Raw genomic sequence first — 14,202 nt, forward strand, 5'->3', positions numbered from 1 at the left:
CTCAAACACACACACACACACACACACACACACACACACAAACACACACACCTTTTTTTTGCAGGAATCGCTTTTTCTCCGGCACAAATTACGTCTCACACAAACGCAGAGCCATCAAATGTTGCCACACGCGGGGAAAATAAATAAATAAACACACACCCAGCTCGCACTTTCGCACAAATTATCCTTCACACACATCAGGGGCGAGTCGCCTCGCCATCCAGACACAATCATATAGAGGCACTCAGCGTCGCTCACATGTAATTGCATACAAACTATATGGAGATGAGGCTTCAATTGAACCAATGAAGGGACACACACACACTAACACACACACACACAAGCACGCATGGTAGCGTGATTTTTTTCTTCAAGTAACAATCTGAATAAAGTGTTTGTCGCCGTCCGATCTACTTAGCGGACTCAGTAGAAGGATCTGGAAAGGTCATCCAATCTGAGGGAGGCAGGAACGCTCAATCAGAGAGCTAATAAACAAACCGGCAACGCACAATCAACACGGTATTTGTGTGAGTGTTTGTGTGTGTGTGTGTTACAGGAATGAAACTAACTGGAAGCTCTCAGAGAAAATTTCTCTCACTTTGTCTAAATGTCTCTTCACTCTGGCTCATTACGGCAGCAGCGGCCGCAGCAGCATGTTGTTAGCCGCACGGCTGTTAGCCGCTAACGGCGAGGCAGGAAATCAGTGCGGTTGTTCATTAGCTTCTCAGATTGTACTTTTTTGCTCATTTGTCCGTTGTTGATGGAGTTACAGCCAAAAACGAGAGAGTCACGACGAACTCCAGCGATGTTTGAAAATAAAAAAAAAGGTTTTATCATATTCACTTTTTTCAAGGCCACAAAGAACATATCAGAGTGGGAATAAATGTGAATGTAAAGGTGAATAATTGGACAATGAAGTTTGATGTTTCAGGAAATGTATTACTTTTTTATTATCTATTAAAGATACGTAAATTTTGCATTTTTGCAATTTCATTATAATCTTTTGCATTGTTTTCAGTAACGACCAAAAGTTTTCTTCCATTTTTGGACATTTTTATTTTCTAAAAACATTTCAGTCATTTTTTTCTTGTTTCTTTTAGACGATAACCATTTCTTTACTTCCCCTACCCAGTTCTATGTCATTATCGTCCACATTTTTCATTCATTTTCTGTATTACTTTTCAAAATCTCAGCAGTTTTCAGTTCTTTCTTGCATGTGTTTCAGCAGTTTACTTAGCAAAAAACTATTTTACTACTTTTGGCAATCTCATGTTTTTGGTAATTTGTCGCTTCCAACAAACTTGTCAATTTAATTCAATTTAAATTTTCTGAGATACTTTTGCATATTTCTTGCCAATTTTTCAACAACTCTAGCAATTTTTCCCCACTTTCAAGATAATTCCCTGTCAATTTATGTTTCAGAACCAAGTCCGAGACACAAACATCAGCAAGAAAGACTTGAGGAATAAAGGAGGTGGAGCCTCTTCATCAACTTTGTCTTCTCACAAGTTTCAGCAACTTGCTGCAAATTGACTTTTTCATTCAACCACCTGATGAACAGTGATATAATAACACACACACACACATCCACACTCTCAAACACATATTTAGGGGTTGGGCTGAAGGATCTTCAAGAATTTTTGTCAGAAATTACTTGTCTAGAAACTCGAATCACGGCTCCATCTGTTGGAGGGTGCATGATGAAACACTATCAACATGGAAGCAGGTGGGCTTCACACACACACACACACACACACACACACACACACACACACACACACACACACACATACACGCACAAAAAGACTCGCTCCACAGCGCCACAAAAAAAAAGTCAGTACATAAAGACATTTGTTCCATTTGCATCATAATATCTAACTGATTTCCACAGGATTTCTCACAAAGGTTTTTTTCCTCATATTTTCTTCTTTCTTTAAAAGATGATTTCATGACAGTGTCTTCAGTAACTCTTTGCCTGAAATTGTTGGTAATTGCTTGTGAGGGGATTTCTACCACCCCCTCCCCCAAACAATATCCTTTAAAAATTTCTAGCAGAACGAAGGGAAATTCTCAGCAATTCTTTGTTAATGTCTTCAGCTTCCTAATAATATTTGGATGATTTTTAAATCTGTTATTTTTTTTTTTTTCTGGGGATTTCTGCACATAAGACCCTCTCACACTGTAGGAACTTTTTGCAGTTCCTGTTGCCTTTTCAGGAACTAGGGTATATTTCATGCTTTCTGACAACATAGGAACCAAGAACCATGGACATCAGTTACAAGAACTATTTTAGCTCTTACCCTGTGGCAGGGTCTTTTCATAGTTATTAATGGAACTAGCATGATGTAGATGTTTAGTAATTAGTGAAACTCACTAACCACGCCCAATATCCCATATCTTGCAGACTGTAGATGCCATTTTGAAAGAAATATTAGGGTCACTGGTCAGCTGTTTTTTTGTGACAAAAAGAACAGGACAAGCAAGAAATGGACCGTTGAGGTCCAAGCTCTTGTAGTCTGCTTTGCCACATAAACATTTTCGCTAAAATAAGTACAACGTTAGCCATGACGGGGGGTTTCACTCCACGAAGTAGTGCAGGGAGAAAATCGAAACATTTAAACCCATTTGAAACCATAGTTATTCTTCTTGCCATGCAGAGCATGGATGCTTTGGCAACTGTGTGCTCTACATGATGTGTGTGTTATCTTCCTCTTCTACCCAGTTCACACTGGTCCCTACTGTTGTTCCTAACTGCCGGTGAGAATGCAAGACCAAAAAGTTTCCCTGGACGAGGGGGGTTCCTAAAATGGAATTTGAGCTGGATAGTTCTTAGAACTTTTGTTCATGAAAGTGTCTATTTTTTGTTGCCTGGCAATCGGAGGATTCTGCTGAGATTAAACATGGCATTCCTCTGCTGATCGGCATGGCCCCCCACTCATTCCCATTCATGAGGCTTCCACGGTAACGAGCCAATCAGCATTGGTTCTCGCAGGATGGTTTGCCACGAATGCGGACCGTCATTTCCGACAGAAACGGCATCCATCATTTGAGCCGAATTTAGAGAGAAAAGTTGGCCATCGCTAAGGGTGACCTGGTCCTTTATTTGGGTTGGACAATAAACCGAAAAAAACAATGATAAAATGACAAAAACTAATCTTAGAAGATTGGTTGACATCGAACATGCTGCTTAGTTTCAAAGAAACATTACTCTTTACTACCTCCTGACTGGCTAGTGGGTCACATGGTCCTTAATTCTGATAGTTCTTCAGGTTACTGATTCTCTATGTGGGCTTGCTCAGTCACGTGATCCATTACAATATTGGCGGCGGATGCGCCAACCTTTTTGGATGGATGATGGATGGCCAGATAGCTGGTTTGATGGATGGATGGATGGATGGATGGATGGATGATAAATGGAAGGATGAAGGGATGATAGATAAATGTAAGGATGGTTGAGTGATGGATGACGGATGGACAGATGAAAGAATGGGTAATGAATGAATGGATGGGTGATGGATGGACAGATGATGAGACGATAAATGTAAGGATAGATGGATGATGAGAAAATGTGAAAATGTTATATGTTAGTTTTTGCCTAAAAATTAAAACACAAATAAAATGAGAATGAAATACTTTATGAATCATAAGTGTGTGCGTGAATGCATATATGTGTATGCATGTATGCGTGTATGTGTTTATGTGTATTGCTGAGTCCAGTATTTCCACTCAAGTCTTTAATGCTGCTAATAGACACTGGAATCAATAGGAATCTGCTTCATTTGATGAATATGCTGATACACAGACAACACACACACTGCTTGCATGAACATGCAAGGGATGAACGCTCAAGAGTGCATGTGTGTATGTCTGTGTGATGTTGCTGAATCAAGTCATTTTGAGGCTTTTTGTTTACATGTCAGGGCCAATTTACCCTGCAAACACACCTCCCAAGAGGTGTGTGTGTCTGTGATGAAAGTTTTCATGTTTCAAAAATACATGTGTATAACTGTGTGTGTGCTTGGGTGGGTGTGTGTGTGTGTGTGTGTGTGTGTGTGAGAGAGAGAGAGAGAGAGAGAGAGAGAGCTACACGTGTTGATTTACTGCTGCGAAAATGTGGCTCCATCCCCGATGTGCATTTGTATTTGAGTGTGTGTGTGTGTGTGTGTGTGTGTGTGTGTGTGTGTGTGTGTGTCTCCTGGGGTTTTCCTGCGGCTACGGCTGCCAATCATGTAGTGTGTCAACTGAACTGAGTGAAGCAGAAGCATGTAAACACATACCAGGATCTGACACACTCTCTGCTGTTGTCTTACAATGATGATGTCTCACAATCAATCAATACAGTCGATTGATGAGCTGATCAATGGCCACACGGACCAACAGCTATTAGCTTTCAATAAGCCATGAAGGAAAGAAACCCTGGAACATCTGTCATCCATCGATCCCGTGATACTTGACGTTTAAATTTAGTACATTACGTTCTGCTTTTAAACCTAATATTTAGGCGATTATTCATTATCTGTAGGTCATTTTCATTGATCTCTGTGTAGAATTTTTTTTAATGTAATTTTTGATCAAATACGGAGATATCTTAATTCACCCTAGAGCACCTGGTATATGGGGGGCGCTGTAGGCCAGTGGCCAAATTACCTTGATCAGGAATTGAAATTTACTCTCAATTTTTTTTTTTTTTTTTCTAATTAGTAGGATCAATGTAATGTAGGTAGTGAGGAAACTGATAAATAGAAATTATATATTTGGATTAAAAAACTGTTAACTGTGCATAATGATCAGAAATGACTGATGTTCAATTACTTTGATATTTACTTCAAATGAAAAATTACTTCAAATGAAAAATTGGAGAGATTATTGTTGTTTAAACCTTTCCAAGAAAGGAAAAGCCGAGAAAGCTTGCTTTAAAACCTATAATATCAGCAATTATTGATTAATTAAAACTGAATTAATTAACAAAGTGGATAAAACGCTTCATCTGTCCTTCAGTTTCGATCATAAGATGTCAGTCACTTTGATTTTGTCTTTACTTGCAGGATTCTCAGTTTGTTAAAAGGATCAACATGCAAGTGTGTCAGCGAGTGTTTCAAGGACCAAACACTTAATATGTGAATGTTTGAGCACATCACATCACATGACACAGGAAACGCACAGATTTTACCTGCATTGCATGTCTCATCACCCGCTGCCGCGACAACCACCAACTGATGTTACCTTTAACCTTATCTATAAGAGGCTTGACATATTTCAAGAATTTCACACAGAAGTTGTGAGACTTTATTGATTAAAATAAAACAGACCAGCATCTCTCTTAAGGTTTCTCATTCTGGCAATTTTTCCTAACTCTTCCCAAATTATTGACAAATCTCAAGTTGTTTCTGTTCATGTTTTATTCTCTTCTTGCTGCTATAAAGGGATGTAATTTTAATGGAATTCTAAGCACATTTTTAGGATGTTTATGCATGTTTAAGTAGTTTTTTTGTGTGACTTTTTGTTCATTTTTTTTACATCAAGGTGATCAAATGATGAATATCACCAGCAACTTATAAAATAATTTATATTTGTTTCTAAGGGTTTTCAAGCAAGAGACCATTTAATTTGTTCAAATTTCTAAATGATGCAGGCAAGATGTAATAAATATAAATACTGAATATTACTTCCTTTGAGACATTGAGTCAGTCACCATGAGACCAATGTGAAATGACAAAAAAGTAATGATAAAAACAAAAATAATCCATGAAACTGAAGCAGGGAAAATTAAAAAAACGTTTTATTCAAGGATTCTGTTTGTCTTTCCAGCCTGAAGCTGATGTTAATGTGTTGTGACATCATGCCTGTTGTGTGTATGTGTAAGTGCACGTGCGTCCTCACACGTGCACGTGATTGGGTCGATACTGCAGGTGAGATATTCCAATAACAGGGTGTTTTTGTCTTGATAGAGCGAAGCGCTGGGTAATGATACAGGATCAATAATGGATATGAGACGGCTGCATTCAGCTGACAAACACAGACAAACACACACACACACACACACACACACAGACACACACACACACACACACACACACCAGTGTGTCAATACTGTAATACAGTTTGATTTGTGTGAAGCGTCAAATGAGCGTTTCACTTTCATCATCGATGACCAAATTCATAATTGCAAGAGATACAAGACTGAACACACACACACTCACAGAAACCCATGAAAATAGACACTCGGCAAACTCACACACAGATATAAACACAGACCATGCTACATTATATGTACTTAAATAATTTATAGATGAAATGATCAATAGTTGCATTTGAAAAGTGTTTGATCCTAATATCTTTGAGTAAATAAATGCCTTTAAGTAAATAAAGTTTTCCTGCCTCTTTGAATTTATGTGTTGTACCTGTTAAAAACAACAATGACCTGTGAATAAGGATTTAAAATGTAATTGACTTAATCGAAGAAATTTACAAATTCTAAAGCAAAAAATTATGGAATAATTTCGAAAAAGTGGAAAAATGTTCCCTTCCGAACTGGCATTTATTATCGAGAATCCGTTAAATGAAGACGTGAGAGAAGTTAATTTACTGTGAAACAATGTCTTAGGACGTATGGATTTCAATATACTTATTATATTTGTTTTATTTCACGCTGAAGATGATGGCTTTTGTGATATTTTATGCCCTGCATAACATACTTGTTAGTGTTTTAATAATTAACGCAATCCAGTGATTCAATACAAAATTTGTAATTTTTAGCAGGAACCTGAAGAAAGTAGGCGACCTTGTTTGTCTTTCAGCTTGTTCCACTGCATGTTGCTGTGTCTTTAACCAGTAGACTGTGTGTTTGTGTGTTTGTGCACGTCTCCATGCATGCGAGTGTGTATGTGCCTATTGATTTTTCAAGTCATCATCATTTTCTCTCCGTTGGCTCTCTGGGCTGTTTTTTCTTAATAGCGTTTCAGGTTTGCATCAGTAGAGCTGCATTGTGTGTGTGTGTGTGTGTGTGTGTGTTTGAGGTGCGAAACTCCCCCTAGTTTGAAGTAAAGACAAACAGACAAGCTCCGAAAAGCAATAATCGGCACAATGGATCTCATCGACAGCTGGCTATCAATTCAGTTTAAAAATGACCCCCAGAGCACAAGAGGGCGCTGTAGGTTTCCAACTTTCAAAATTAACATCTGTTCAGTTGACTGAAAATTACTTCGAAAAAGAACACTAAATTAAAACACTTATTTATTAATTTTCACAAAAAGATTGAAAAACAAATGATAAAGAATGTATCTACAAATAAGCATGATTTCCCTCCACAGAATGCAAAGTAATTCAAGAATGTTAAATCAAACAGCCAAAATTTAGCATGATTTCTCTAAAAAAAACTGATAAGTATGCTTATAACAGCTAGATCCTGAACAATGAAAACCAAGTTTAAATTGCCTAAAATTTTAAAGAGAAATTGTTTAAAAGATGACAGAAAAAACAAGGATTCAAGAATAAAAGGAAAATAAAGAAATTGTAAATACCATTTAGGAAAAAAAGCTGAACACAAGTTTTGTTTAAAAAATATTAAATATAATAAAAAAAAAAGGAAAACTGCCACCGAAATAAACAAACAGCTGTAAATATTTTAAGGAAAGTGTGAGGTGCAGGTGCAGTGAAGGGGTAGGGGGGCTGTTACAGCAGCTCCCATTAATACAGCTAATTAACATCAGCCTCTATATTCTAATTAACATGCAAACCAATTAGAAAATAATTAAGCAACATTAACGAATCAGGTGCTAATGAGAAGGAGGTCTGGGGGTTTGGGGTCAGGTGGGGGGTGGGGGACTGAGATGGCGGCACGATGGTGGCGCTGGGGAAGGTTATCTATCTCGTGAGGAGACACAGCTGGGACCAATCAGATTGCTGGGGTTACAGCATCATCCTCCAGGTGAAACACTTCTTTGTTTTGTTTTTCCCGAGAATGAACTTTGACCTCCAGCAGGTCCTCTGGGGACACACACACACGGACAGACAGTCTATCACTGCCTGCGGGTTTAGCGTTACAGGTGTGAGGATAGTTCTTGCTAGATTGCTGGATCAGGTGATTCCTTGAAAGTTCTAATTTCTTTAAAAAACATTTGCATTTTTTTTTTTTTACTATTTGTCATATCCTTGAAATGTTTGCTGATTTCAGGGAAAGTCTGGACTGCTTTGAGGATTTGAGACAAATTCTTGCACATTACTTCCAATCACCTTTTGCAAAATTAATTGGTAATAAGAATAATTTTTAAGAGACACTTAAACAATTTCTTTGCTGATTTTACTTTAGTTTTTGATTATTTCAACCTTTTTCAGGATGGTTTTCTCTCCTGACATTTTACCGTTCGTTCTTTCTTCTTTTCAAAAATAATGGGAGAATTTTGATTTAAAAAAGAAAAGGATCCTAACAGCAGGTGGCTAACTATTTTACTAATACAACAAGCAATAAGCGCCTAGAAAATAACAAGTATACAAACCTAATGGTTGAATGCAGAACTCAAAGGGTTGACTAGGAAGACTGTTTTAATAAAAGAGCCAGTTTTAAATCAGTTTGGAGTTAAAATAAATATGATCTTTTTTCATTTTAACCTGATTATCTTCAAATTCTTTTTTCCAGTAATTTGTGTTTTCTAAATATTGTTTTAAGGGAATTTATTTAAAAACAAATTCACATCCTTTTACACCCTTCAGTTCAGATATTCAGGTCCTTTGCAGTCAGATAGCAGAAACCCCTAGTTCCCAGGACTGTTAAACTTCTATTTTTCTCCGTAATTTCACATATTAGTCATTCTGAATGGAACACAGACAGGTTTGCTTGCGTCAAACTAAAAAAATGAAATGATATAGAAAAAAAACACAAGAGGAGAATCAACCTGCCAAACTAACTGTCGCTGTTTCCTCTATCCATCCATCCATCCATCCATCCATCCCTCTGTCCATTCCTCCGTCAGCTGGACTGACCTTGTATTTCATTTACTGATAATTACATGGATTTATTCCATTGGGGGCCGTTAATTAGAATTCTAGAAATATCGATCGCCTCTATCATCTGCCTGCCAACTCCATCCCTATATCCCTCCATCTCACCATCCATCCCTTAACCCATGTCTATCCATCCATTCCATCTGTCTTCTATCCATTGGTCAAACCATACATCTGTCCCCCTTCTATTCAGCCGTCTTTCACTTTTTATCCATCTATCCCACAATCCATTTTTTCATTTAACGTCTTATTTTTTTCCCCAACAGTTTTCTTGAATTAATTACCAGGTCATTTATCAAGTGATTTCTCTTGTAATTTCTTCTCAATCTCTAAATAAATGAGAGATTATTTGAAGGAAATTTCTCTCTAATTTTCAGCAAAGCTCTTCATAATCTTCAGGTTATTTAATAATAAATACCGGATCACTTTTGGTTTTTCTCCAGACTGTATCCATGGCAACACCTATAAACCGCGTCATGTGACTCCATGCTGTCGTCACTTCAGATGACAGAAAACGCAGATTAATTATTAAGGAGATAATTATGGACATGGATGAGGGCAGCCATGTTTCACACCTTCTTTTCTGCTGGACCAAGCTTTTTCTCTTCACTTTCATTAATTATTTTGCTGCCAATCGTTTTCTGCTTCCCGCCATATTTAATTAAAATATCACTTTAAAACATAATTAACTTTCTAATCCGACTGAGACTCAGTCCACTGGCAGAGCTACGTCTACTTCCCCCGCCTCATCCTGCTTCATGCTCCCTCCTTCTGCCTCCCTCACTTCCCCATCTCATCCTGCCAGGCTTGCCTCCTTCTCCTCCTCACCATGCTTGCCTCCCTCTCTCTCTCCACCTCTCTTCCTCCTTTTCTTTAATTCTCTCTGCCTCCCAAACCATGTCGAGGAGCGGGGAGCTGCCCGTAGACCCCACCGACACACACTCCTTTTCACGGGACACAAAAAGAAATGATTTCCGACAATGCTTGCCTGTATTTGTGTTCTTTTAACATTTGAACATCTACTTATGCGTTAACCAGTTAAAACTAAAGTGCTTGCTTGTTTTTGCATGTGTGTTACTTTCTCCTTCTGACCACCAACTATAATGACAAGAAATTTTAAGAGATTGACAGAATTCGCATTTAACTGTGATGTGTGTTTGTGTTCATATTCTAGTCTGCGAGTGTGTATATATGTATCTGTGCACTCCATGTCAACGGAGGATTGTGCACATGTGTATGTGTGTGTGTGTGTGTGTGCATTAGCTCGACATCTCAACAGTGTGTGCACGTATTCATGTGATGTGCTTGTCTATAATTTCTACAGTATGTATGACCACTGACTCATAGTTTGTATGTGCATTAAACGTTTCACTCTGTCGCATGTGCGTATGTGTGTGAATGTGTGTGTGTGAGTGTGTATGTACAAAAAACAGCATGACGCCCGTCCACTGCTGATGGTCGAGTTAATTGTGCATGAAATCAAATATGATTTTAAAAACTTTCAACAGAAACTTGAATCTGCCCGCTTACACGCAAACACACAAAGATGCACAGTCTCTCATGTGTGTCTCTGTGTGTCAGATATATGTTAGAAGTAGCTGCTTTAATGGAGGCAGGTCTGCTGTAGTTTCACTGTGAAAACCCAGTAACACACGTGAGAAGTCATTTTCTCATTGTACTCAACGCAAGAATGAATCAAACTCAAATTGCCGGTGGAAAGTAATCCTTATTCTATGATAAATTATTGCCTTTTTACTTTTTTTGAGGACAAAAGTCATCAAAAAAAAAAGGAATTTACCTGGTATAATAGATAATTAGTTATTAACTAATTGAATGTACATTTAAAAGTGAATTCTGCAGGGCAACTGATATAATTTAGGGGTAATCTCTTGCAGACTTTAAGGCATTTCTGTGACTTTGTTGATACTGTCCCGATGGAATTGTATTTGTTCTAAAAGTTTTCATTTATTCCTAATTTTGAATTAATTGAATTTGCTTTGTTTCTGATTTTTTGCCCATTCGAGGTAATTTTGGTTCATTTCACAGCTTCGTCTTAACGGATTTTTGATCGTTCCTTGCTGCATCCTCCGATCATTTCTCCCGCTTTAAGGCAGAACGGCATGACAGCGGCGCTGCCGTTGACTCGCAGACGGAGCGGAGAAACAAAACTCACGCCCGGCTGAGTTCAGATCATTAAAAATGCAGCCAACTCTTCGAGAATCAAATTACCTGGAGACGATTCCGAGGCGTCTCATATCCATCACCGCCTTCTTCAAAACAAGCAAATTAAAGCTGGCGTTTATTTACGTGGTGGGGGGCGGAGGGGATTGAGCGTTTTGGGGGGTAAATTACAGGTAATTAAGGTCCGTCCTGAATAATTCCTGCCCATTAAATGCAATTTGGCGGCGGTGGCAGGAGCAGCAGCGGTGGCGGCGGCGGCGGCAGCGGCGGAGGCATCAGGTAGGGACGGTCCTGCTGTTTATTTGTTTCACGTCACTTCGACTCATTTTTCTCCAGGCCTCCTTCCCGCCGTCTAGAGGCTCAAGGACGCCATTTCTGCTATTTTCAACACCCTGGACAGAGCATGAATCAAAGAGCAGCCCCTCCACCTTCCAGCCCCCACCCAGGAAGGATAGGAAGTAAAACAGAACATAAAGAGGGCGTGGGGGTAAGAAGGAGGATGGGTTGACCTCTCAAATACTACCATAATTTTCAATAGTTGGCAAGTAGATTATCTTGCCTTTTAAAATTGTTTTTTTCATTTTTGCTAATCCCTCTCACCTATCGCATCAGATATTTTGGTGGTTTCGATAATTTAGATGAAATGGATCCCATTTAAAAGTATTGAGCGGTGATTTCGTTTTTTTTAGAGTTGTTTGCTATTTTGTTTGCTTATTTTCAGTCCAGCTCATTCTAATTGCTAATATTGGCCCTCATTAACTGCTTCGTGACTTAGTTGCATTTTTTTATTGCTAATCAGTACAAATTTGTGATTGGATTTTTTATCAACTGGATTCTGATAATTTCTTGCTAATTTTGAGGAAATTTCCCACTCGTGTTTGTGGTATAGTCACATGATGAATGAAACATTTTGGGATTTTTGTAGTTTCAAATTATTATAAAGTCAACCCTGGTGTTTGATTCATTTATTCTGGATTTTTAGGCATTTTAAGCGGTGACTATGACCTTATCCACAAATGTTCATCAGGTCTTGATATTTATTCTTCATACTTTGCTTGTGGGTTTTTCTTCATTTCCTGTCGATTCCTCAGAAATGTCATGCCGAGGCAACCTCTTACCCAATTGAAGGTAATTTATTGGTAATTACTTAATAATTTCTGCTGATTAACGAGGGTTCAGGTTAGAACGAAGGCACATTTACAGGGGGGAGAGGAGGACGGGCGGGCAAGGTCAAACTGCAGGGAGAGAAAGAGGTAAGGGAGGGAGGAAGGATGGAAGGAAGCCACAAAGAGAAATGACAGAAAGAGAAAAGACGGACAGAAAGAAAGAAAGATTAACGGCTGTCGGCGTCTGCCACAATACACCGCCATCGCTTCTTTGCTGGATTGTTATGATTACCCCACACAGCAGCAGCTCTGGTGGCCGGGGGTGGGTGGTAACGTGCTCAGCTGGGAAGAGACTCGCATGGTTTTATAGCCCTCATTAGTCGGGACAGGAAGCAGGTTTGACCAGTGGAGTCGCATGGCTGAAATTAGCAGCTGCCGCAACAACGCCTGAGAGGCTTCCCTTCATTTCGCCGCTCAGCCCTGAGATCGTCCTCCGGGGTGGGAGGAGCGTCGGCAAACAACGTGGCGAAACACAAACATCGCACATCCAAAACAACTGTGTTGAGGAGACCGTGAAGCGGATCCCCCAAAATGATCAAATCGAATGTCCTAATTTCGGGACAAGGCTGTACTTTGACCAAGTAGGAGTCACCCAAAACGCCATTTTCTAACCTTCTAACCTAATACTACGAACAAACATACTAAAGAAAGGACAACATCCCACCCCCCACAAATGAGAATTGATAAATACATGTTCACCTCCTCTGTTTAGGGTCTTCTTGGAAAAGACCAGCCTCATGTGGGCAAAGGGTTTATGTCAACTTGAAACTGCTGTATTTTCAGTCGAGACTTCTCAAGTTCTCTGCGGGTCCTGGGGTCTCAATGGTAGAAAAAAATGTCCACATTTGTGGATAACTGGTATGTTGTACCGTATAATTATCCCACCACTAAAATAAATGTGCAAAGGTTGTACCTAGACTGTCTCTGGCCGACCTCTGGCATCACATGTGACATTGTGGAGGGCGACCTATGTCCTGCTGCCCTTAGTAAATACAGGTACTATCTAATTAACAAGTTCCCCTTGCTTGGGGTTTTAATGTGTTTATTTTGACATTAATTACTTGAACTGAACCATTAAAGACTGGATTCTCATACCAGACCTCCATGTCGTCACTAGTGGGCTTCTGGTTGATTAAATCCCTGTGTCCTACAATGTGTACTTCCAAATCAACAGCGCTCTCGCTCCTTTAATTGCTGGTTCTGTGACGAATCTATAGCTGAACCTTCAGCACAATGTAATATATTGTGGTGTTAACTAAAACAATGATGTCCTCAAATGAGGACATGGGGGGGTCACATGAGGTTAGAAGGCTCCGTGCTGCTCACAAATTGGTGAAAATGAGTAAATACAAGCCACGTATATTATTTCTTATTTATAATAAGCCATAAACATGTCAGTGGAGATGATTCACTGGGATGAGCAGAATGTTTCTGTCTCTTTCCAGAACAATAAGAGAGCGGTGAGTCGACCAAGGGCATGAGCTCATACTTAATATTTAATACACTCACCTAATCATGCTCTGAGGGTGTGTGTGTGTGTGTGTGTGTGTGTGTGTGTGTGTGTCTCAGTATGTAACTGTGAGGGTGTTGCCTCTTTTATATCTGGAGTTTTTTTTTTTCCCCTGCAAGTCTTTTAATGATTTTTTTTTACATACAAGTGATTCATCATAATATTTGCAAGACAGTCTTGTATTATTCGTTGGCTTTGTTTGTGCCTCACACACACACACACACACACACACACACACGCACGCACACACTTGCAGCAGCAGCATCGTCTAACTCCCCGGTCAAAGCGGAATAATTGTCAATGAATATTTAACAAGGTTTCAGGCGGAGGGATGGACGTCCTCCT

The 14,202-nt window shown here is 39.2% G+C and overlaps 1 protein-coding gene across 2 annotated transcripts in view; it reads right to left on the bottom strand.

Annotated features, from left to right (window-relative positions):
- Positions 1–14,202, bottom strand: part of akap6 (A kinase (PRKA) anchor protein 6) — a 154,968-nt gene that overhangs the window by 71,994 nt on the left and 68,772 nt on the right. The window lies entirely within an intron of this gene.

Source organism: Fistularia commersonii, chromosome 1 (genome assembly GCF_037954325.1).
Source record: "Fistularia commersonii isolate RoL2024-O1a breed Wild chromosome 1, RoL_Fcom_v1.0, whole genome shotgun sequence".
Taxonomy (NCBI): Eukaryota; Metazoa; Chordata; class Actinopteri; order Syngnathiformes; family Fistulariidae; genus Fistularia; species Fistularia commersonii.